The sequence below is a fragment of the Triticum dicoccoides genome, chromosome 2A, assembly GCF_002162155.2.
Source record: "Triticum dicoccoides isolate Atlit2015 ecotype Zavitan chromosome 2A, WEW_v2.0, whole genome shotgun sequence".
NCBI classification, from domain to species: Eukaryota; Viridiplantae; Streptophyta; class Magnoliopsida; order Poales; family Poaceae; genus Triticum; species Triticum dicoccoides.
Genome location: NC_041382.1, coordinates 154,125,719 through 154,151,777, shown reverse-complemented (window position 1 = coordinate 154,151,777; position 26,059 = coordinate 154,125,719). Strand labels below are relative to the sequence as shown.

The following is a 26,059-nucleotide window of genomic DNA, read 5'->3' as shown; positions in this document are numbered from 1 at the left end:
GTGCAAAATGAGTATAGACATCCATATAGACAAGCTATTGGAGATGCTCTTATACTTCTTACCCAAAGGATCTTTATATCCAACAGACACAAAATATCCATTCGACTGTTGGAAATTACTTTAACTGTTGATCTGATGTCGAAGTAATTGCTGCATCGCCACCAAAACCCACCATCTCTTAAGCTAAGTAGACCGAGCTAACCCCTATATTAGCATATTACTAAGATAAACAGAAGGCACTATAGAATCATTTAGGACGTGAGCTTGTCAATCTGAATGTGGAGGGACACCAGCTTAGCCCCAGCCAGCAGCTTGGGCGGAACTGTGAAGAAGGTCGGCTCCTGGACGGTGACGTCGCCGGGATCCTTGCTGCTTGTCACCTCCATTTCCACCTTGACGGCGTCGGTCCTGCCTTTGGGCTCCCCCAGCGGGCCATTCGCCCACAGCTTGGCCACGTAGTGCGGCAGTGGGGACGCCCCCACTCTGATGCAAACGACCGACACGGCGATAGGCGCGCCGATGTCGAGCACGCCGCCAACCAAGAAAAATGCGCGGCCGTCCTCCTCCGCAAACAGTAAGAGCCGTGGTTCCGACAGTGGCACTTGCAACTGGGGCACCTTGCCTTACTTGATCAAGTGCACGGGCATGGGATGCACGATGCTGATGTGGTGGGAGAGCGCCGGCGGTGGGCCTTATACCCATAGACGGGCACGGGGCATTTGCAGGGCGCGAGCAGACACACGCTATGGTGATCGGCGAGCTTGTGGTAAGTGACATAGATCCCACAGCCTTCGTGCGGGCACTCCACCCTCACCGAGGAGAGGATGGCGTCCACCACCGTGTTCCGCACGTCGAAGCCACGGCTACCTCTTGAGCATGCGTTGGTTTTCCCTTGAAGAGGAGAGGGTGATGCAGCAAAGTAGCGTAAGTATTTCCCTCAGTTTTTGAGAACCAAGGTATCAATCTAGTAGGAGACTACACGCAAGTCACCTAGTACCTTCACAAACAAACAAGAACCTCGCAACCAATGAGATAAAGGGGTTGCCAATCCCTTCACGTTCACTTACGAAAGTGAGATCTGATAGAGATAATAAGATAAATATTTTTGATATTTTTGTTATATAGATTGAAAAGTAAATATTGCAAAATAAATAGTAAACTAGAATTGTAGAGCAGAAACTTATATGATGTAAAGTAGACCCCGGGGCCACAGGTTTCACTAGTGGCTTCTCTCAAGATAGCATATATTACGGTGGGTGAACAAATTACTGCCGAGCAATTGATAGAAAAGCACATACTTATGATGATATCTAGGCATGATCATGAACATAGGCATCACGTCCGTGTCAAGTAGACCGAAACGAATCTGTATCTACTACTATTACTCCACACATCGACCGCTATCCAGCATGCATCTAGAGTATTAAGTTCAGAAGAACAGAGTAATGCATTAGGAAAGATGACATGATGTAGAGGGATAAACTCAAGCAATATGATATAAACCTCATATTTTTATCCTCAATGGCAACAATACAATACGTGCCTTGCTGCCCCTGCTGTCATTGGGAAAGGACACCGCAAGATTGAACCCAAAGCTAAGCACTTCTCCCATTGCAAGAAAGATCAATCTAGTAGGATAAACCAAACTGATAATTCGAAGAGACTAGCAAAGATATCAAATCATGGATATAAGAATTCAGAGAAGAATCAAATATTGTTCATAGATAATCTTGATCATAAACCCACAATTCGTCGGATCTCGACAAACACACCGCAAAAAGAATTACATCGAATAGATCTCCAAGAATATCGAGGAGAACTTTGTATTGAGATCCAAAGAGAGAGAAGAAGCCATCTAGCTAATAACTATGGACCCGAAGGTCCATGGTAAACTACTCATACATCATCGGAGAAGCTATGGTGTTGATGTAGAAGCCCTCCGTGATCGAATCCACCTCCGGCGGATCACCGGAAAAGGTCCCCAGATGGGATCTCATGGGTACAGAAGGTTGCGGCGATGGAAAAGTGGTTTCATGGTTCCCTTGGATGTTTTCAGGGTATAAGAGTATATATAGGGAAAAAAAGTAGGTCGGTGGAGCTGCAAGGGGCCCACGAGGGTGGGGGGCGTACCGCCCTACCTCGTGGCCACCTCGCTGCTTCCTTGACATCCACTCCAAGTCTCCTGGATTGCGTTTGTTCCAAAAAAAGATCCTCGCGATGGTTTCATACCTTTTGGATTCCGTTTGATATTCCTTTTCTGCGAAACACTGAAATAGGCAAAAAAAATTAGCAATTTGCACTGGGCCTTCGGTTAATAGGTTAGTCCCAAAAATAATATAAAAGTGCATAATAAAGCCCATTAAACATCCAAACAGATAATATAATAGCATGGAACAATCGAAAATTATAGATACATTGGAGACGTATCAAGCATCGCCAAGCTTAATTCCTGCTCGTCCTCGAGTAGGTAAATGATAAAAACAAAATTTTTGATGTGGAATGCTACCTAACATAATTTTCAATGTATTTCTCTTTATTGCGGCATGAATGTTTAGATACGAAAGATTCTAGACAGAAGTTTAATATTGACATAAAATTAATAATACTTCAAGCAATGCTAATCAAGAAACCATGTCTTATTTTAAATTTTTTTGATAAAAACAGTGGGGAAGGACCCCATTGTGATTCTCATTTTCATTTATAAGAGGGAAACATATACATATGGATTTACATGATGGATGTAGTACAAGATAATAAAATGTCCACAAATGATCTAGCCAACTTTGCATGCCCTCCTTCAATCCAGGTTTGGCCTTCTTTATAATCATGCTGAAGTGCTCCTTGAAACTGGCAATGCAATATGTCATATTCTTGAGCTTGTGATAAAAAATAATGCTATTTTTGTGTTTCTAGAGACTTTAGCATCCAGCAATCAAACATTCTTTAGAGTAGCCAGGGTATCTTGCTTCCTTCCTTCCAAGAGCATTTCTATAAGGTTGTGATCAGTGTTCCATTGGTAACCAATGTTCATCCAGAAGATTTGGCTGAAATCATAGCTAAAGAAGAGATGCATTAGGTGTTCATTAGGTTCATCATCACATAATTCACACTTACTAGTCTCAATGTAGAAATTCTTCCTGTTGAGTAGGTCTCTAGTGTTTAATCTGTCTTGTAACAGTAGCCAGAAGAAGAATTTATGCTTGGGCAGTGAGTATGATTTCCATATCCATTGATAGGGTTTAGGAGCATCAACAGGATTTCCCATTAGTTCAAGGTATATTCTCTTATTAGAGTACTTTGTGTCACCCCAATAGAATTTCCAAGTATCTGATTGCTGCTGGTTCTCTCTATTGTGGATCAACTCTCTAAGATTGATACTCTGTTGTACTACAATAGAAGACATAGGCAAGTGGAATAATTCATAAAATTCACTCTCCTCCATGTTGTTGACAGATGCAAGAGTTGTGTCCGCCTTCTTTGCATAAGAAAATAGTTGAGGCATTGACTGTGATATTGTATGAGAGCACCATTTATCTAACCATAGCTTAATTGTATCACCAGTCCCAGCATAGTATATAGTCATATTTTTGAATTCTTGCAAATTAGAGCAACAGTCTCTCCACCAAAAGGATCCCACCATGGTAAGGAAACTAGGTACCTCATCATTGTCATAGTAATTGTTCCATATAAGGTTAACCCAGGGAATATCATGCTTGTTGTAGAATTTGTAAAGAAATTTAATAAGCAGAGTTTTGTTTTGTGCTCTCAGGTTTAACACCCCTAGGCCCCCTGCCTTTTTTAGCAAGAAAACATTATCCCATTTGATAAGACAATTTCCTTTTTTGTTGATATCCTTACCATACCAAAGAAAATTCCTACCTGACTTTTCAAAGTGGTCCAGTATGGAGAATGGTACTCTGATAGAACACATAGCAAATATTGGCAGAGCAGCAACTATGGATTTGAGATGAACAAGTCTCCCAGAGTATGACATTAAAGAAGCAATGCCAGATAGTCTATGGTCAAGTCTTGATACCATGGGCATTAAATCTGCTACTTTAGGTCTTGTAGATCCCATTGGTAGACCAAGATATGTGAAGGGCATGGCTTCTTTTTTACAGTTGAAGGTATTTGCCAGTTCTTGAGCTTTATCATCAGTCATATTGATTGGAACCATGGAAGATTTACCATAGTTTACAACAAGCCCAGTAAATTTTGAGAAATTGTCAAGTATCTCAATGAAACTTCTAATTTGTACCTCATCAGCTGGCAGGATGACCAGTGTGTCATCATCATATTGTATGATGGGATAGCATTCAGTAAAATTAGTCTCAATTGGTAAAGATAATGTTCCATTTCTCCAAGCATCATTAACCATGATTTGCAACAATTCTCCAACCATAACATATAGAAGAGGGGAAAAAGGATCTCCTTGTCTGACAGCACACTTACATTGTATGCATTTACCTAGAACACTATTAAGGATGACAGATGTAGTAGCAGTAGATAGGATAGATGAGACCTATCTAATCCATTTGTTGCTAAATCCCAGATGTTTCATCATGAATAAGATAGCCTTGTAGTTCACTTTATCAAAAGCCTTAACAAAATCAATCTTAAAAATAATGATTTCTTTCTTGGACTTGTGGCACATATGTATGTATTCAAAACTCCATGCAAGGCAATCCTGAATATTCCTTGTCTTAATAAACCCATATTGATTATTGCTAATTCTAGATATAATAATCTGCTGCACTCTATTAGCAAGGAGTTTAGTAAGAATTTTGATAGGCATACTTACAAGGGAGATGGGCCTATAATCATCATGAGTTTTAGGATTGTCATTCTTGGGTATCAGAGTTATGTAAGCAGTGTTAACAGGAGCTAGGGAAACAATTTCATTGTAGAAATCATTGATGAATTTGTAGAAATAATGCTTGATTATGTGCCAACATTTCTTCATAAACAAGCCATTAAAACCATTAGGTCCAGGAGATTTGTCATTGGGCATTTTATTGATGATATCATCAATTTCATCATTAGTGAAGGGCCTGTCTAGATCCTGAAGGTCCTCCTCCATAGCAAGATGGGATATGTCAAAGTTGTGTGTGCAGATTGTTTCAGTACCAATCCTATTTTTAAAAGAAGCCCATAATATAGCAGCTTTATGATCATGATCAAATACTTGCTGTCCATCCATAGTCATAAGATATGTGATGTAGTTGTGCCTAAATACATATGTGGCTATTTCATGAAAGAATTTGGTGTTTTCATCACCAAGGTTTGCCCATCTGATGTTTGCCCTGATTCTCCAATAAATTCTCTTAGCCTCCAGCAACTTGTTTGTATGTTTGATGAGCAAGTACCTGAAATTCTTTTCAACCCTAGCTAGTGGTCTTTGATCCTCTATGCCATCAAATAATTTCACATAGAAACAACAATTGTCAATGATTTTATTCAGTTGGGAGTATTGCTTGCTCCATGATTTCAAACCTCTTCTGATAGCTTTAAACTTTAAGTTTAAATTCTTGGAAGAATCAGTGAAATGAGTGGAGTTCAACCAATGTTTCTCCACAGTTTCAATAAATCCACTGAATTCAGTCCAATACTCTTCAAATCTGAATATCTGGCTTCTGGGAATATTGTTGTCAATCTGAATTTTTATAGGTACATGGTCAGAAGAGATTTTAGCTAATGGAATAGCCATAGTAGATGGATGGGTAGTAGTCAAGTGGGAGCTGGTAAAAATCCAATCTAACTTTTCCAATAGAGGTTGATCTTGTTTATTGCTCCATGTGAAGGCTCTTCCTTTGAGTGGGATTTCAACCAGATCCAGGTTGACAATGATATTGTTGAAAGTCATCATACTAGCAGGATCACCACCAGGTTTATTTCTATTATCAGTACTTCTTATGAAATTAAAATCACCTAGAATCATCCATAACTTAGACTGGTTCATACTCACACCCATGAGCCAATCAACAAATTTCTGTTTACCTTCTAAGCTGTTAGGTCCATAAACATTAGTGAGATACCAGCAGGTATTATCCAGATTAGATGTGAACTCCACTGTGATGTGATAGTAGTTTCGGGATATCACTTTGCCCTTCATTAAGTTGCCATTCCAAATGGTAATCAAACCTCCAGAATAGCCAATAGAAGGTGAAAAACAATATTGGTTGAACCTCTTGGGGCAAAAATTCTTGATATAAGCATTATCAAAAGTATCTCTCTTAGTTTCTTGAAACGTCATAATGCAGCAAGCACTTTCATCAATTTTCTTTCTAATGTCATTCCACCTAGTTGTGGAGTTTATACCTCTAACATTCAATTTAGAATATTCCAACTCCTATTCATGGGAAATGTATAGGTAGTAATATTGTGACATATTACGAATAGCATAATATGTACTTCTACATGATATGTGAGTCTTGCTATTGCAGCAAGTGCTAGAGGTATAATAAATCTCACTGTGTAGTATTTGTTGGAACATTGATAGATATGAGATAACCAGGCTGAATAAGCATTTATAACAGCATAACCATATGGCAGGCAGTCTCCAATAACATAGGTAGCATAAGTAATAATTATTACACACCATACTGATAGATGATGCACGCAGGCATCCAAATGACATGGCATAGCAAACAAAGTGCATGGAAATCATAACAAGATGGCAGTTAGGGGAGCCACCAAAGCCCACATCATAGTAGGGGTTCCTAATCATCAGAGCTGTCATAGTGCAGAGCACTAGGAGATACATCCTGAGCAACCATGTCTTATCAAAATAACATAGCCAAAGAAAGCTTATCCCTACAAAATCATATAGTTTGGCCATGCTTCATTTTCGTCAGAAAAAATGCTCCCATCATGCACAACCTCGGTGACAAGCCAAGCAATTGTTTCATACTTTAGCCTTTTCAAACTTTTTCAACTTTCACGCAATATATGAGCGCGAGTCATAACACTATGGGTGGAATAGAATATGATGATGGAGGTTGTGTGAGAAGACAAAAAAAGAGAAAGTCTCACATTGACGCGACTAATCGACGGGCTATGGAGATGCCCATCAATTGATGTCAATGCAAGGAGTAGGGATTGCCATGCAACAGATGCACTAGAGCTATAAATATATGAAAGCTCAACAAAAGAAACTAAGTGGGTGTGCATCCAACTTGCTTGCTCACGGAGACCCAGGGCATTTTGAGGAAGCCCATTATTGGAATAGACAAGCCAAGTTCTATAATGAAAAATTCCCACTAGTATATGAAAGTGACAACATAAGAGACTCTCTATCATGAAGATCATGGTGCTACTTTGAAGCACAAGTGTGGAAAAAGGATAGTAACATTACCCCTTCTCTCTTTTTCTCTCATTTTTTGGGCCCTTTTTTATGTCATTTTTTCCGAAGAACTTTCCTCACATGGGACAATGCTCTAATAATAAAAATCATCACACTTTTATTTACTTACAACTCAAGAATTACAACTCGACACTTAGAACAAACTATGACTCTATGTGAATGCCTCCGGCGGTGTACCGGGATATGCAATGAATCAAGAGTGACATGTATGGAAGAATTATGAAGGTGGCTTTGCCACAAATATGATGTCAACTACATGATCATGCAAGGCAATATGACAATGATGGAGCGTGCCATAATAAACGGAACGGTGGAAAGTTGCATGGCAATATATCTCGGAATGGCTATGGAAATGCCATAATAGGTAGGTATGGTGGCTGTTTTGAGGAAGATATAAGGAGGCTTATGTGTGATAGAGCGTATCATATCACGGGGTTTGGATGCACCGGCGAAGTTTGCACCAACTCTCTAGGTGAGAAAGGGCAATGCACGGTGTCGAAGAGGCTAGCAATAATGGAAGGGTGAGAGTGCGTATAATCCATGGACTCAACATTAGTCATAAAGAACTTACATACTTATTGCAAAAATCTACAAGTCATCAAAATCAAGCACTACGCGCATTCTCCTAGGGGGATAGATTGGTAGGAAAAGACCATCGCTCATCCCCGACTGCCACTCATAAGGAAAGCAATCAAAGAACACCCCATGCTTCAAATTTGTCACACAACTTTTACCATATGTGCATGCTACGAGACTTGCCAACTTCAACGCAAGTATTTCTCAATTCCACAATTACTCAACTAGCACAACTCTAATATTACCATCTTTATATCTTGAAACAACTATCAAGTATCAAGCTTCTCATAACATTTAATGCAGTCTATATGAAAGTTTTTATTATACTCATCTTGGATGCCTATCATATTAGGACTAATTTCATAACCAAAGCAAATTACCATGATGTTCTAAATGACTCTCAAAATAATATAAGTGAAGCATGAGAGATCAATAATTTCTATAAAATAAAACCACCATCATGCTCTAAAAAGATATAAGTGAAGCATTAGAGAAAAATTATCTAGCTCAAAAGATATAAGTGAAGCACATAGAGTATTCTAATAAATTCCGATTCATGTGTGTTTCTCCCAAAAGGTGTGTGTCAGTGTCAAAACCGGCGGATCTCGGGTAGGGGGTCCCGAACTATGCGTCTAAGGCGGATGGTAACAGGAGGCAGGGGACACGATGTTTTATCCAGGTTCGGGCCCTCTTGATGGAGGTAAAACCCTACATCCCGCTTGATTTATTCTTGATGATATGAGTATTACAAGAGTTGATCTACCACGAGATCGGAGAGGCTAAACCCTAGAAGCTAGCCTATGGTATGATTGTATGTTGTCCTACGGACTAAAACCCTCCGGTGTATATAGACACCGGAGGGGGCTAGGGTTACACAAGGTCGGTTACAAAGGAGCAGATACACATATCCGTATTGCCTAGCTTGCCTTCCACGCCAAGTAGAGTCCCATCCGGACACGAGACGAAGTCTTCAATCTTGTATCTTCATAGTCCTATAGTCCGGCCAAAGGATATAGTTCGGTTGTCCGGAGACCCCCTAATCCAGGACTCCCTCAGTAGCCCCTGAACCAGGCTTCAATGACGATGAGTCCGGCGCGCAGTATTGTCTTCGGGATTGCAAGGCGGGTTCCTCCTCCGAATACACCACGGAAGAACTTGAATATAAGGATAGTGTCCGACCTTGCAAAATAAGTTCCACATACCATCGTAGAGAGAATAATATTTCCACAAGTCTAATCTGCTGACACGTTTTGGTAACATGACATTATGCCATGGCCCGGTGATTATTCGAACGGTTTTAACTAGCCCCGCACATAACGTGAGGCAGTTTCTTGACACGTCTTGTCAAAGCAGAGATCGTGTCCCCCTTATTATGGGATTCTCATCAATACGGGCGTGGGTAACCCAACCGTGCCATCGATTACGGTGCTTGGTGGATAAGTGAGTTTTACCAAGCTAGTGGGGGCGCATAGTTTCGGCCGCCCTTATAAAGGGACAAGGTTTAACCTTTTTCTACCCATGCCTTCTTCCTCCTTGCTCATCCATTCTTGCGCACTCGAGCTCCAACGCCCAAGTCCACATCCTTCCCCTCAACCTTCTCCAATTATGTCCGGAGCAGGGGGCAAATGGATGGCTTCCTCCGTTACGGAGGGACACATCAAGAAGCTGCGCGGAGCCGGATACTTAGCCGCGAATATCACGCATTGGCTGCCCGCTGCGGGGCAGATCGTTCCTACCCCTGAACCTCACGAGAGGGTAGTTTTCCTCCACCACTTCCTCCGCGGACTGGGGTTTCCCCTCCATCCATTCGTCCGTGGTCTCATGTTCTACTACGGGCTGTACTTCCATGATCTGGCCCCGAACTTCATCCTCAACATTTCAGCATTCATCATCGTGTGTGAGGCTTTCCTCTGCATCCGGCCCCACTTCGGCTTGTGGTTAAAGACCATCAATATCAAGCCGAAGGTGGTGGGAGGCCAACAAGTAGAATGCGGCAGAGCCATGGTGGGCAAGATGCCCAATGTTATATGGCTTGAAGGCTCCTTCGTGGAGACCATAAAGGGGTGGCAATCGGCGTGGTTCTACATCACCGAGCGGCGCAACACCAACTGGGTGGCTGCCCCTGAGTTTCGATCCGGAATCCCCATGCGGATCACCTATTGGAAAGAGAAGGGCCTATCCTGGGGTTCATCGGTAGAGCTGGACGGACTCCAGAAATGTATCCGAAATAGGGCAGGCAAGAAGCTCAAGCTTGTCAACATAGTCCAGTTCATGCTCATCCGCCGGATCCTCCCATGTCAACAATGGGATTTCAACTTGTGGGAGTTTGACCCGGCCCAGCACCAGACTCTGAGCGAGCTCTTCGACACGATGCACAAGGACGTCTTGAGGGTGCTGTTCAAGGGCGCCGAGGTCCCTCCCTCTCTCATCGAGGACCGCGGGCTAAGAGCGAAGCTCTCAGCGCATTCGGTGAGTTCTATACATCTGGTAGGATATTTATTTCCCTAGCTTAACCATGTGCGGGGTCTGAGCTCCATGCCTTTGACAGGACTGGGTGGAGACGTTGGGGCAGATTAACTGTCCGACCCCTTTGCCCGAAGACACTGCGGACGCTCTCCTGACGGAGATGCTGACTCCGGCTCCTTACAAGGTGCCGGAGAAGACCAAGAAGGCCAAGGGAACCCGAAAGAGTTCCCGACGCCAGGTGTTATCGGACTCATCGTCTGATAACTCCACGACGCACTCCTCCCCTGTAGACGAGGAGGAAGATGAAGATGCTCCCCCTCCAGTCGGGGGAGACAAGAAAAGGAAGGCCGCCCCAACCGGGGGGGGGGGGGCGAAGGGTCCAAGAAGGGAAGGACTCTCCTTCCGGACTACTCCACCACCGCCGCCGAAGGCGAAGACGAGTGGCTGCTCAGGGCCAAGCCCCTGGTGAAGTCGTAAGTATTCGGATGCTAGAATAACTCATAGCATACCTTTGTCGCACTACTTCTCCTAACGCTAAATTATGATTATGCAGACCGCCACGAGCCCGTATCGACGTATCTTCGGACGGCTCCCTGGGCTCGTCGGATATGGATAGCGATCCACTTCCGACCGCCACCTCCCCTTGCCCTACAGACAACGTCGAGGCATTGTCTCAAGAGGCACCGGGTCGAGGGGAGACAGTCCCGGAGGTGCCTCAAGGCGACCTTCCGGATTCCGGGAGCAGAGGGAGCAAGGCTCCCGAGGGCTCCGAGTTCGGCCCTTAGCCGAACACCGCGCCGGAACCTCCAGTGGTTCCGGACTCAGGCAGGCGGCCTCCTTCCAAAAGGGGCAAGACGCCTGTGCTGGTGACCTCTATCCATCCAGAGGCACCGGACAGTCTACTGGGAGTGCTTCGCAGCGCTTCCATCGACGAAGAGCACCACACTATTATGAGTGCGGTGGTCCAGAAGGTTCAGTCTGCCAAGAGCAGACTGACTGAAGCCTGTGCCAGCCTTCTAACAGGCTTTGAGGTAGGTTTTTGAAATATAGGAAAAATATTACTACATAGATAGTAGCCCCTGATGCTCTGTTCGGTGTTCACAAAGAAAAGCCAAACAGAGGATCAAACAGTATCGTAGGAGTCTAATATAAGTATGTCTATATGCGTATGCAGGCTTCGTTGCTGGCCTCTGCCGCACTAACGGCGGAGGTCGCCGCACTGAAGTAGGACCTTAAAGGGTCCAAGGATGAGCTCGGCCTTGCCAAGAGGTAGCTCGAGGAGAACAAAGGTAAGTAGTACCTAGTCTATGGATATGTATAAAAAGAATGCGATTGCAAAATGACATGATCATCGTAAATTTGCCAGGGGCCACGACTGAGGTGGCGACCCTGAAGCAAGCGCTATCCGAGACCGAAAATAAAGCGGCTAAGGAGCGCACCAAGCGGGAAAGGCAGGAGGCTCGGGTGGGCGAGGTGCAGCAAGAGCTCCATTCTCTCGTGACGAAGCACGAGGCGTTGGAGCTTGACTTGAAGACGCGAGAGTCCGAGCTTGCCGCGGCCCTCGAGAGTGCAAATAATGCCAAGGCTGAAGCCCAAAAGGCCCTCCAGGAGATTGATGCGATGAAGAAGATAGCGGCGGGTAAGGCATTCTATATGCAAAGCGAACATGTGAAAGTAAATTACTTGTTACTTACATGAATCCGGAGCTCTCCAGGAGCATTCGCAGATTTGCCCCACAGAGTGTCGGATGCCGCACAATTTTACTAGGCTGAGGAGGGAAGCTCAACAGAGAAGCTGTTCTGGTCTCAGTATACTGGGACCGAACACCTGATGCCTCTGAGTGACCAGCTGAAGCAACTGGTCGAGCTGCACAAGGCGGCCGAACAGGCCATGAAGGGCTTTATAGTCCGGATGTGGCCTGGCGACGCCCTTCCCAACAGCTAGTTCGGCCTGGTGAGGCGGCTTGTGGATGCCTGCCCGCGGCTGGAAGTCATCAAGCGGTCCGTCTGCATCGAAGGTGCATGTCGGGCTTTCGCCCGTGTTAAGGTGTAATGGGCTAAGATGGACGTCGTGAAGCTGGTGAAGGAATGGGCCGCCGCAGGGCAAGGAGCATCGCCACCCCGAGATGTACTATGAGGGTGTCCTGAAGGGTGCCCGTCTCATAGCGGACGAGTGTACGAAAGATGTAATTTTTGAGTAAACTTGCTCGTGTGATCCTGTATTATGAAAACTTGTTCATATGCATCATGCAACGCTTGTATGAATTTAAAATATTACCTTCTGTTCGGCTGTTTATCAAATCTGAGAGATGGCTAGTCGTCGGCTTCTGCCCCCATGCCACTAGTGCTGGGGTGTTCGGGATAAACCTGAGCACTCTTGTTCCCATTGCTGGGTCCTTCGAGGGAGGTGCTCAGCACAACGAACAAGGCAATCGGACCATAATGCGTTATCACTCTCACTTAGCCATAGAATTCTATAATTTTAAATTTCGGCGAAGCCCCTAGTGTTCGGAAGGCCGAATTCGGGGCGCGATACACGCCTTAAGCCGGACAGGGCCGACTCCTCGCTCTAAGAGGCATAAGTCTTTAGGGACTTGAAAACCTCTCGAACAGCGACCAGTCTCTCGCCTTATCATGACAGTCAGTTTTAGCTTTCTCTACTGAGGTGCTTAGCCTAGCAGAACCGGGGCACAATCGCAGTAGTTCTCCCAGTGCTACCTTAGCCGATATGGCGGAACGTAAGGTACCAAAACATGGGAGCCGGGCAAACCCAACTATTGACCCAAGACATGATTCGGAGCTGATGCATATAATGCTATAAGTTCAGGGTGCCGCACTGTTGAAAGTGTTCGGACTTCTCACGCCGTATTATGGGGTATGCTTAAGCCCCTAGCGTATTGGCCATACCAGAGTGTACGGGTGCTAGATGTCGTGAATGAACATGTATATAAAAAGGAGGAATGCGATAATAGTCTTAATGCTATGCATTGTTTATTCAAAAAGGTGCGTTAAAGCAAAATGATACAAGTAGTGCGATAAGCAAGAAGTAGGACTGTTTGACATGACCCTTCCAAGGGCAAGTTGAGGAATACTATTAAAGCAAATATTTCACTCGTGATCGTAATCCACCTGGGAGTTCCTTGGTGTGACATAGCTTTCTGCCTCCTTGGTTGCTGCATCATGTGTTCGGCAATCATGCTGCCGGATAGGGTTTCCAGAGATTAAAGTCCTGAAAGAGAAAAATAACAAAGTGGGAAGCCCCTAGTGCGGTTTAAGCCACGTATTTGGGCGTGCCGTAGTTGTGCCCCCCTCCCCGCCTGTGCCCATGGTATTTTTAATGCGTAATTATGTACGCGTGGCATGAATTTCGCTGTTTGGCTGGGGCCGGGGTGGGGGCCGCATTGCTATGCGAGCTCGGGACGTGCCAGGCGGTCCATTTGCTGATTTCTCCGGGCGCGTTGAAGTTGTCCGGGTCCTTAATCGCCGAACTAGTGGATTGCCTTAAGAGGCTGCTTTGTGCTTCTGTTGCGAGGGCCGCAGTGTGCTCCTCCGTGCGGAGAGAGCGCTCTGTGTTTCCATTGACTGTGATGACCCCCCGAGGTCCTGGCATCTTGAGCTTGAGATATGCATAATGTGGTACCACATTGAATCTTGCAAATGCGGTTCGCCCGAGCAGTGCGTGGTAGCCACTACGGAACGGGACTATGTTGAAGATTAACTCTTCACTTCGGAAGTTATCCAGGGATCCGAAGACCACTTCCAGTGTGACTGAGTCTGTGCAATGGGCGTCTACACCTGGTATGACACCTTTAAAGGTCGTTTTTGTGGGTTTGATCCTTGAGGGATCTATACCCATTTTGCGCACTGTGTCCTGATAAAGCAGGTTCAGGCTGCTGCCGCCATCCATAAGGACTCGAGTGAGGTGAAATCCATTGATGATTGGGTCTAGGACCAGTGCGGCGAATCCGCCATGACAGATACTAGCGGGGTGGTCCCTGCGATCGAAGGTGGTCGGACAAGAGGACCATGGGTTGAACTTTGGGGCGACTGGCTCCAACGCGTATATGTCCCTGAGCACACACTTCCGCTCCCTCTTGGGGATGTGGGTTGCGTATATCATGTTCACCGTCCGCACTTGTGGGGGGAACCTCTTCTGTCCTCCCGTGTTCGGCTGCCGGGGCTCCTCCTCTTCATCGCTATGTGACCCCTTGTCTTTGTTTTTGGCATTTGACTTGCCGGCCTTCTTGAACACCCAATATCCCTGTTGGTGTGGTTGGCTGGCTTGTCGGGGGTGCCGTGTATTTGGCACGAGCGGTCGAGTATACAGTCCAAACTGGACGGGCCCGGAGTGCTTCTTTTGAATGGCTTTTTCCGCTGACTGGGTTTAGAGCCTTTGAATCCGGCATTGACTGTCGTATCCTCGGTATTGTCGATGTTAATGCGGCGCTTATGCTTGTTGCAATGTGACCTGCCATTGCCGTCCTTGGTATCCGAAGTACCATGGTTCTTTGATATGTTATTACTGCGAGCCAACCAGCTGTCTTCTCTCGCACAAAAGCGGGTCATGAGTGTCGTGAGGGCTGCCATAGATTTTGACTTTTCCTGACCAAGGTGCCGGGCTAGCCACTCGTCACGAATGTTGTGCTTGAAAGCTGCTAGGGCCTCTGCATCCGGACAATCGACGATTTGATTTTTCTTTGTTAGGAACCGTGTCCAGAATTGTCTGGCCAATTCCTCTGGCTGCTGAATTATGTGGCTCAAGTCATCGACATCTGGTGGTCGCACGTAAGTGCCCTGAAAGTTGTCGAGGAATGCGGCTTCCAGATCTTCCCAACAGCCAATGGACTTTGCTGGCAAGCTGTTGAGCCAATGCCGAGCTGGTCCTTTGAGTATGAGTGGGAGGTATTTGATGGCGTGTAGGTCATCACCGCGGGCCATGTGGATGTGCAGGAGGAAATCCTCGATCCATACCGCAGGATCTGTTGTGCCATCGTATGATTCTATATTTATGGGTTTGAAAACCTCTGGGATTTGATGATCCATTACTTCGTCTGTGAAGCATAAGGGGTGTGCGGCGCCTCTGTACTGGGCTATATCACGATGCAGCTCGAATGAGTCTTGCCCGCTGTGTTCGGCCCGGCTGGACTTACTTTTACTGTATCCAGCGTGACGATTATCGTCTCGCATAGTGGCGCGCCCTCGTGATCCGTAGATCGATCTTGCATGTTTTGCTTTGTCCTCCAATACGTCTCGCAGGTCTGGCGTATTTCCCCATGCCTTTTTATTTGAATGACGTCAGGGTGTAGGCTGAGCTTTTGGCTGGAATGTCTCTTTGTCGCGGCCACCAGGTGGCCGATCAGCCGCGTCATACGCCGGGGATGTAGGTTTCGGTGCTTCCTCCTCCAGTCGGGGTAGCAACCTGCACTTTGGGTAACTCTTGGAGGGGCGTTCGAGTTTATACTCCTCGGCCACCAGGACTTCAGTCCATCTGTCAGCTAGCAAATCTTGATCAGCTTGAAGTTGCTGTTGCTTTTTCTTAAGGCTATTTGCCGTGGCTATAAGCCGGCGCTTGAAGCGCTCTTGTTCGACGGGATCCTCTGGCATGACGAATTCGTCATCGCCAAGGCTTGCCTCGTCTTCGGAGGGAGGCATGTAATTATTATCCTCCGCCTCTCCATCTGCCGCTCTCTTAGGAGGGCTGGCTCCTCCATCCTCCTGCTCTAAATCTTGCTGGAGGGGATTGTTGTTGTCTTCGGCACTGTCCGGAGTGCTATTATCTCCGGTGCTGGTATCACCACTTTTGCCTTGGCGGGACTTAGAGCGGCGCCGCTGACGCCGGCGCTTGGGTTGCTTCTTGGAGGGGTCATCCTCCGTTGTCTCGTCGCCATTGCCTTCTTTGGGTGTGTCCACCATGTATATATCGTATGATGAGGTGGCTGTCCGGTGCCCTGTGGGCAGTGGTTCCTCTTCGACTCCCGCATCGTCGTCCATACCGTCGATGTCTTCGGAGTCGAAGTCGAGCCTGTCGGTTAAGTCATCGATAGTGGCTACTAAGTGGGTGGTGGGTGGGCGGCGAATTTCTTCGTCATCCGCATCCCAATCCTGCCGGACGTAGTTCGGCCAGGATCCTCCTGACAAGGAGAGAGACCTTAATGAGTTCAGTATGTCACCGAAGGGTGAGTGCTGAAAAATATCCGCGGAGGTAAATGATGTCTACTACACAACCTTCTTCTTGTAGACGTTGTTGGGCCTCCAAGTGCAGAGGTTTGTAGGACAGTAGCAAATTTCCCTCAAGTGGATGACCTAAGGTTTATCAATCCGTAGGAGGCGTAGGATGAAGATGGTCTCTCTCAAGCAACCCTGCAACCAAATAACAAAGAGTCTCTTGTGTCCCCAACACACCCAATACAATGGTAAGTTGTATAGGTGCACTAGTTCGGCGAAGAGATACTGATACAAGTGGTATATGGATAATAGATATGGGTATTTGTAATCTGAAATTATAAAAACAGCAAGGTAACGAATGATAAAAGTAAGCGTAAACGGTATTGCAATGTGTTGAAACAAGGCCTAGGGTTCATACTTTCGCTAGTGTAAGTTCCCTCAACGATACTAACATAATTGGATCACATAACTATCCCTCAGCATGCAACAAAGAGTCACTCCAAAGTCACTAATAGCGGAGAACGAACGAAGAGATTATGGTAGGGTACGAAACCACATCAAAGTTATTCTTTCCAATCAATCCGTTGGGCTATTCCTATAAGTGTCACAAACAGCCCTAGAGTTCGTACTAGAATAACACCTTAAGACACAAATCAACCAAAACCCTAATGTCACCTAGATACTCCAATGTCACCTCAAGTATCCGTGGGTATGATTATACGATATGCATCACACAATCTCAATTCATCTATTCAACCAACACATAGAACCTCAAAGAGTGCCCCGAAGTTTCTACCGGAGAATCACGACGAAAACGTGTGCCAACCCCTATGCATAGGTTCATGGGCGGAACCCGCAAGTTGGTCACCAAAACATACATCAAGTGGCACATGGTATCCCATTGTCACCATAGATATCCACGGCAAGACATACATCAAGTGTTCTCAAATCATTAAAGACTCAATCCGATAAGATTACTTCAAAGGGGAAACTCAATTCATTACAAGAGAGAAGAGGGGGAGGAGAAACATAAGATCCAACTATAATAGCAAAGCTCGCGATACATCAAGATCGTGCCAAATCAAGAACACGAGAGAGAGAGATCAAACACATAGCTACTGGTACATACCCTTAGCCCCGAGGGAGAACTACTCCCTCCTCGTCATGGAGAACACCGGGAGGATGAAGATGGCCACCGGAGAAGTATTGCCCCCTCCGGCAGGGTGCCGGAACGGGTCTAGATTGGTTTTCGGTGGCTACGGAGGCTTCTGGCGGCGGAACTCCCGATCTATTGTCCGTTCTGGAAGTTTTAGGGTACGACGATATATATGGGTGCAGGAGGTATGTCGGAGGAGCCACGGGGGCCCCACGAGGCAGGGGGCGCGCCCTAGGGGGGCTCCCCCCACCCTCGTGAGCACCTCCCGTATCTCCTGACGTGGAGTCCAAGTCTATCTGGTGGCTTTCGTTCCAAAAATAACTTCTCCAGTTGATTTCATTCCGTTTGGACTCCGTTTGATATTCCTTTTCTTCGAAACACTGAAATAGGCATAAAACAGCAAATCTGGGCTGGGCCTCTGGTTAATAGGTTAGTCCCTAAAATAATATAAAAGTTGAAAATAAAGCCCAATATTGCCCAAAATAGTAGATAATATAGCATGGAGCAATCAAAAATTATAGTTACGGTGGAGACGTATCAAGCATCCCCAAGCTTAATTCCTGCTCATCCTCGAGTAGGTAAATGATAAAAAGATAATTTTGATGTGGAATGCTAGTTGGCATAATTCAATGTAATTCTTCTTACTTGTGATATGAATATTCAGATCCGAAAGATTCAAGACAAAAGTTCATATTGACATAAAAACAATAATAATTCAAGCATACTAACTAAGCAATTATGTCTTCTCAAAATAACATGGCCAAAGAAAGCTATCCCTACAAAATCATATAGTCTGGCTATGCTCTATCTTCACCACACAGAATATTTAAATCATGCACAACCCCAATGACAAGCCAAGCAATTGTTTCATACTTTTGATGTTCTCAAACTTTTTCAATCTTCACGCAATACATGAGCGTGAGCCATGGATATAGCACTATAGGTGGAATAGAGTGGTGGTTGTGGAGAAGACAAAAGGGAGAAGATAGTCTCACATCGACTAGGCGTATCAACGGGCTATGGAGATGCCCATCAATAGATATCAATGTGACTGAGTAGGGATTGCCATGCAACGGATGCACTAGAGCTATAAGTGTATGAAAGCTCAACAAAAGAAACTAGTGGGTGTGCATCCAACTTGCTTGATCATGAAGACCTAGGGCATTTTGAGGAATCCCATCATTGGAATATACAAGCCAAGTTCTATAATGAAATATTCGCACTAGTATATGAATGTGACAACATAGCAGACTCTCTATCATGAAGATCATGGTGCTACTTTGAAGCACAAGTGTGGTAAAGGGATGGTAGCATTGTCCCTTCTCTCTTTTTCTCTCATTTTTTATTTTTTTTATTTTTTTATTTTTTTACTTGGGACTTTCTCCTTGTTTTATTGCCTCTTTTCTCCTTTTTTTATTTGGGCTTCTTTGACCTCTTTTAAATTTTTTTATTTTCGTCCGGAGTCTCATCCCGACTTGTGGGGGAATCATAGTCTCCATCATCCTTTCCTCACTGGGACAATGCTCTAATAATGATGATCATCACACTTTTATTTTCTTACAACTCAAGAATTACAACTCGATACTTAGAACAAAATATGACTCTATATGAATGCCTCCGGCGGTGTACTGGGATATGCAATGACTCATGAGTGACATGTATGAAAGAATTATGAATGGTGGCTTTGCCACAAATACGATGTCAACTACATGATCATGCAAAGCAATATGACAATGATGGAGTGTGTCATAATAAATGGAACGGTGGAAAGTTGCATTGCAATATATCTCAGAATGGCTATGGAAATGCCATAATAGGTAGGTATGGTGGCTGTTTTGAGGAAGGTATATGGTGGGTGTATGATACCGGCGAAAGGTGCGCGGTATTAGAGAGGCTAGCAATGCTGGAAGGGGGAGAGTGCGTATAATCCATGGACTCAACATTAGTCATAAAGAACTCACATACTTATTGCAAAAATCTACAAGTTATCAAAGCAAAGTATTACGTGCATGCTCCTAGGGGCATATATTGGTAGGAAAAGACCATCGCTCGTCCCCGACCGCCACTCATAGGGAAGACAATCAATAAATAAATCATGCTCCGACTTCATCACATAACGGTTCACCATACGTGCATGCTACGGGAATCACAAACTTCAACACAAGTATTTCTCAAATTCATAACCACTCAACTAGCATAACTCTAATATCACCATCTCCATATCTCAAAACAATTATCAAGTATCAAACTTCTCATAGTATTCAACACTCTCATAAGAGAATTTTATTATTCTTGAATACCTAGCATATTAGGATTGTAAGAAAATTACCATGCTATTTAAGACTCTCAAAATAATCTAAGTTAAGCATGAGAGTTCATCTATTTCTTCAAAATAAAACTACCACCATGCTCTAAAAGATATAAGTGAAGCACTAGAGCAAATGACAAACTACTCCGAAAGATTTAAGTGAAGATCAATGAGTAGTCGAATAATTATGCAACTATGTGAAGACTCTCTAACATTTAATAATTTCAGATCCTGGTATTTTATTCAAACAGCAAGCAAAACTAAATAAAATGACATTCTAAGAATGGCAAACATCATGTGAAGAAGCAAAACTTAGGATCAACTGAAACTAACCGATAGTTGTTGAAGAAGAAAGGTGGGATGCCAACCGGGGCATCCCCAAGCTTAGATGCTTGATACTTCTTGAAATATTATCTTGGGGTGCCTTGGGAATCCCCAAGCTTGAGATTTTGTGTCTCCTTAATTCCTCTTATATCATTGTCTCCCTAAATCTCAAAAGCTTCATCCACACAAAACTCAACAAGGACTCGTGAGATAAGTTAGTATAGACCATTGCAAAAACCTTATCATACTCTACTGTAGAAAATCACTAAAATTATTATTCAACATTGCATACTAAATGCCTCTGCGTATTTAATAGTCATATCCTCAAATAGAATCATTAAAGAAGCAAACATATGCAAACAATGCAAACATAACAGCAATCTGCCTAAACAGGATAGTCTGTAAAGAATGCTGCAACATCCATACTTCCATAGCTCCAAAAATTATGAAAGAAAATTCCCACTGTAGTAAATTTATCATATCTTAATATGCAAAAGGTTTCAACATTTTATCACATTCTGACTTTTCTAGGGAATTATTGCAACAGCGGTAAACTTTCTGTTTTCAAACAGCAACATGTATACTTGTAACATAGGCATAGTAAAGGCTATCAATGCCACTTTCATTGAAATAGAAGATGCAAAACATTGTTCTAAATAACGTCAAGCAAATCCTAACAAAATAAATTGATGCTCCAAGCAAAACACATATCATGTGGTAAATAAAAATATAGCTCCAAGTAAAGTTACCGATGAACGAAGACGAAAGAGGGGATGCCTTCCGGGGAATCCCCAAGCTTAGGCTTTTGGTTGTCCTTGAATATTACCTTGGGGTGCCTTGGGCATCCCCAAGCTTAGGATCTTGCCACTCCTTGTTCCGTAGTCCATCGAATCTTTACCCAAAACTTGAAAACTTCACAACACAAAACTTAACAGAAAACTCGTAAGCTCCGTTAGTATAAGAAAATAAATCACCACTTCAAGATACTGTAATGAACTCATTCTTTATTTATATTGGTGTTAAACCTATTGTATTCCAACTTCTCTATGGTTTATAAACTATTTTACTAGCCATAGATTCATCAAAATAAGCAAACAACACAATGAAAACAGAATCTGTCAAAAACAGAACAGTCTGTAGTAATCTGGATCAAACGTATACTTCTGGAACTCATAAAATTCTCAAATAAATAGCTGGACCTGAGGAATTTATCTATTAATCGTCTGCAAAAATAATTAACTAAATAGCACTCTCCAAATAAAAATGGCAGTAGTTCTCGTGAGCGCTAAAGTTTCTGTTTTTTACAGCATGATCAACAAGACTTTCCCCAAGTCTTCCCAACGGTTCTACTTGGCACAAACACTAATTAAAAGCATAAAACCACATCTAAACAGAGTCTAGATGAATTATTTATTACTAAAGAGGAACAAAAATCAAGGAACAAAAAGAAAGTTGGGTTGCCTCCCAACAAGCGCTATCGTTTAACGCCCCTAGCTAGGCATGATGAATTCAATGATGCTCACATAAAAGATAAGAATTGTAACATAAAGAGAGCATCATGAAGAATATTACTAGCACATTTAAGTCTAACACACTTCCTATGCATAGGGATTTTGTGAGCAAACAACTTGTGGGAACAAGAATCAACTTGCATAGGAAGGTAAAACAAGCATAACTTCAAGATTTTAAGAACATAGAGAGGAAATTTGATATTATTGCAATTCCTACAAGCATATATTCCTCCATCATAATAATTTTCAGTAGCATCCTGAATGAATTCAACAATATAACCAGCACCTAAAGCATTCTTTTCATGATCTACAAGCATAGAAATTTTATTACTCTCCATATAAGCAATATTCTTCTCATGAATAATAGTGGGAGCAAACTCAACAAAATAACTATCATGTGATTGAAAATTAAGATCAAGATGACAAGTTTCATGGTTATCATTATTCTTTAAAGCATACATGTCATCACAATAATAATCATATATAGTAGGCATGCTTTCACCATAATAAATTTGCTCATCAAAACTTGGGGGACAAAAAATATCATCTTCATTAAACATAGCTTCCCCAAGCTTGTGGCTTTGCATATCATTAGCATCATGGATATTCAAGGAATTCATACTAACAACATTGCAATCATGCTCATCATTCAAATATTTAGTTTCAAACATTTTATAGATTTCTTCTTCTAGCACTTGAGCATAGTTATCCTTTCCATCATACTCACAAAAGATATTAAAAAGGTGAAGCGTATGAGACAAACTCAATTCCATTTTTTATAGTTTTCTTTTATAAACTAAACTAGTGATAGAACAAGAAACTAAAAGACTCGATTGCAAGATCTAAAGATATACCTTCAAGCACTCACCTCCCCGGCAACAACGCCAGAAAAGAGCTTGGTGTCTACTACACAACCTTCTTGTAGACGTTGTTGGGCCTCCAAGTGCAGAGGTTTGTAGGACAGTAGCAAATTTCCCTCAAGTGGATGACCTAAGGTTTATCAATCCGTAGGAGGCATAGTATGAAGATGGTCTCTCTCAAGAAACCCTGCAACCAAATAACAAAGAGTCTCTTGTGTCCCCAACACACCCAATACAATGGTAAGTTGTATAGGTGCACTAGTTCGGCGAAGAGATGGTGATACAAGTGGTATATGGATAATAGATATGGTATTTGTAATCTGAAATTATAAAAACAGCAAGGTAACGAATGATAAAAGTGAGCGTAAACGGTATTGCAATGTGTTGAAACAAGGCCTAGGGTTCATACTTTCGCCAGTGTAAGCTCCCTCAATGATACTAACATAATTGGATCACATAACTATCCCTCAACATGCAACAAAGAGTCACTCCAAAGTCACTAATAGCGGAGAACGAACGAAGATATTATGGTAGGGTACGAAACCACCTCAAAGTTATTCTTTCCAATCAATCCGTTGGGCTATTCCTATAAGTGTCACAAACAGCCCTAGAGTTCGTACCAGAATAACACCTTAAGACACAAATCAACCAAAACCCTAATGTCACCTAGATACTCCAATGTCACCTCAAGTATCCGTGGGTATGATTATACGATATGCATCACACAATCTCAATTCATCTATTCAACCAACACATAGAACCTCAAAGAGTGCCCCAAAGTTTCTACCGGAGAATCACGATGAAAACGTGTGCCAACCCCTATGCATAGGTTCATGGGCGAAACCCGCAAGTTGGTCACCAAAACATACATCAAGTGGCACGTGGTATCCCATTGTCACCACAGATATCCACGGCAAGACATACATCAAGTGTTCTCAAATCTTTAAAGACTCAATCCGATAAGATTACTTCAAAGGGGAAACTCAATTCATTACAAGAGAGAAGAGGGGGAGGAGAAACATAAGATCCAACTATAATAGCAAAGCTCGCGATACATCAAGATCGTGCCAAATCAAGAACTCGAGAGAGAGAGAGATCAAACACATAGCTACTGGTACATACCCTCAGCCCCGAGGGAGAACTACTCCCTCCTCGTCATGGAGAGCACCGGGATGATAAAGATGGCCACCGGAGAAGTATTGCCCCCTCCGGCAGGGTGTCGGAACGGGTCTAGATTGGTTTTCGGTGGCTAAGGAGGCTTCTGGCGGCGGAACTCCCGATCTATTCTCCGTTCTAGAAGTTTTAGGATACGGCGATATATATGGGTGCAGGAGGTACGTCGGAGGAGCCACGGGGGCCCCACGAGGCAGGGGGCGCGCCCTAGGGGGGCCGCCCCCACCCTCGTGAGCACCTCTCGTATCTCCTGACATGGAGTCCAAGTCTATCTGGTGGCCTTCGTTCCAAAAATAACTTCTCCAGTTGATTTCGTTCCATTTCGACTCCGTTTGATATTCCTTTTCTTCGAAACACTGAAATAGGCATAAAACAACAAATCTGGGCTGGGCCTCCGGTTAATAGGTTAGTCCCAATAATAATATAAAAGTGGAAAATAAAGCCCAATATTGCCCAAAACAGTAGATAATATAGCATGGAGCAATCAAAATTATAGATATGTTGGAGACGTATCAGTGAACTCCGATCGGCGCCCAATCGGATTCGATAGGAACGGGCGCAGGCGGTTCGGAGTCCGTGGCCGGAGAAGGATCCGACAGTTTGGCAACACGGCTCTTGTGAAGGGTAAGGTCGATATTCGACTTGATCGCCGAAGAGGATACGGCCTCCGTGACGGGGTCCATCCACCCGTCCACGGATGGCGAAACTGGCTCCAAATTGAGGGTCGGAGCGGCTGCCAGTGCGATCTCCTGAATACAGTCCAATGGTAGAGCTAAATCGTACTCATCGTGACCGCGTGGTGCACAAGGCAGGGGCTCGAATCCGTCGAATATCAAGTCTCCGCGGATATCGGCCATGTAGTTTAAGCTTCCAAACCTAACCTGGTGGCCAGGGGCGTAACTGTTGATCTGCTCCAGATGGCCAAGCGAGTTGGCCCGCAGTGCGAAGCCGCCGAACACAAAGATCTGTCCGGGGAGGAAAGTCTCACCCTGGACTGCATCGCTATCGATGATCGTAGGAGCCACCAAGCCTAACGGCGACGACACAGAGGAACTCTCAATGAAAGCACCAATGTCGGTGTCAAAACCGGCGGATCTCGGGTAGGGGGTCCCGAACTGTGCGTCTAAGGCGGATGGTAACAGGAGGCAGGGGACACGATGTTTTACCCAGGTTCGGGCCCTCTTGATGGAGGTAAAACCCTACGTCCTGCTTGATTTATTCTTGATGATATGAGTATTACAATAGTTGATCTACCACGAGATCGGAGAGGCTAAACCCTAGAAGCTAGCCTATGGTATGATTGTATGTTGTCCTATGGACTAAAACCCTCCAGTTTATATAGCCACCGGAGGGGGCTAGGGTTACACAAGTTTGGTTACAAAGGAGGAGATACACATATCCGTATTGCCTAGCTTGCCTTCCATGCCAAGTAGAGTCCCATCCGGACACGAGACGAAGTCTTCAATCTTGTATCTTCATAGTCCCACAGTCCGGCCAAAGGATATAGTCCGGCTGTCCGGAGACCCCCTAATCCAGGACTCCCTCAGTGTGTACAACAAGGATGACTGTGGTAAACTAAAAAGCAAAGACTCAAATCATACAAGACGCTCCAAGCAAAACACATATCATGTGGTGAATAAAAATATAGCCTCAAGTAAAGTTACCGATAGATGAAGACGAAAGAGGGGATGCCTTCCGGGGCATCCCCAAGATTATGCTTTTGGTTGTCCTTGAATTTTACCTTGGGGTGACTTGGGCATCCCCAAGCTTAGGCTCTTGCCACTCCTTGTTCCGAAATCCATCAAATCTTTACCCAAAAAACTTGAAAACTTCACAACACAAAACTCAACAGAAAATCTCACGAGCTCCGTTAGTGTATGAAAACAAATCACCACCTTAAGGTACTATAATAAACCCATTCTTTATTTATTTTGGTTTTAAACCTACTGTATTCCAACTTCTCTATGGTTCATACCCCCCGATACTAGCCATAGATTCATCAAAATAAGCAAACAACACACGAAAAACAGAATCTGTCAAAAACAGAACAGTCTGTAGTAATCTGTAGGTTTCGAATACTTCTGTACCTCCAAAAACACTGAGAAATTAGGAAATAGTAAATAATATGTATATTGATCTACTGCAGTTGGAATCAGTT

At 44.0% G+C, this 26,059-nt stretch overlaps 1 pseudogene; it reads right to left on the bottom strand.

Annotated features, from left to right (window-relative positions):
• Positions 1–251: 251 nt before the first annotated feature.
• Positions 252–26,059, bottom strand: part of LOC119357754 — a 205,997-nt pseudogene continuing 180,189 nt past the window's right edge.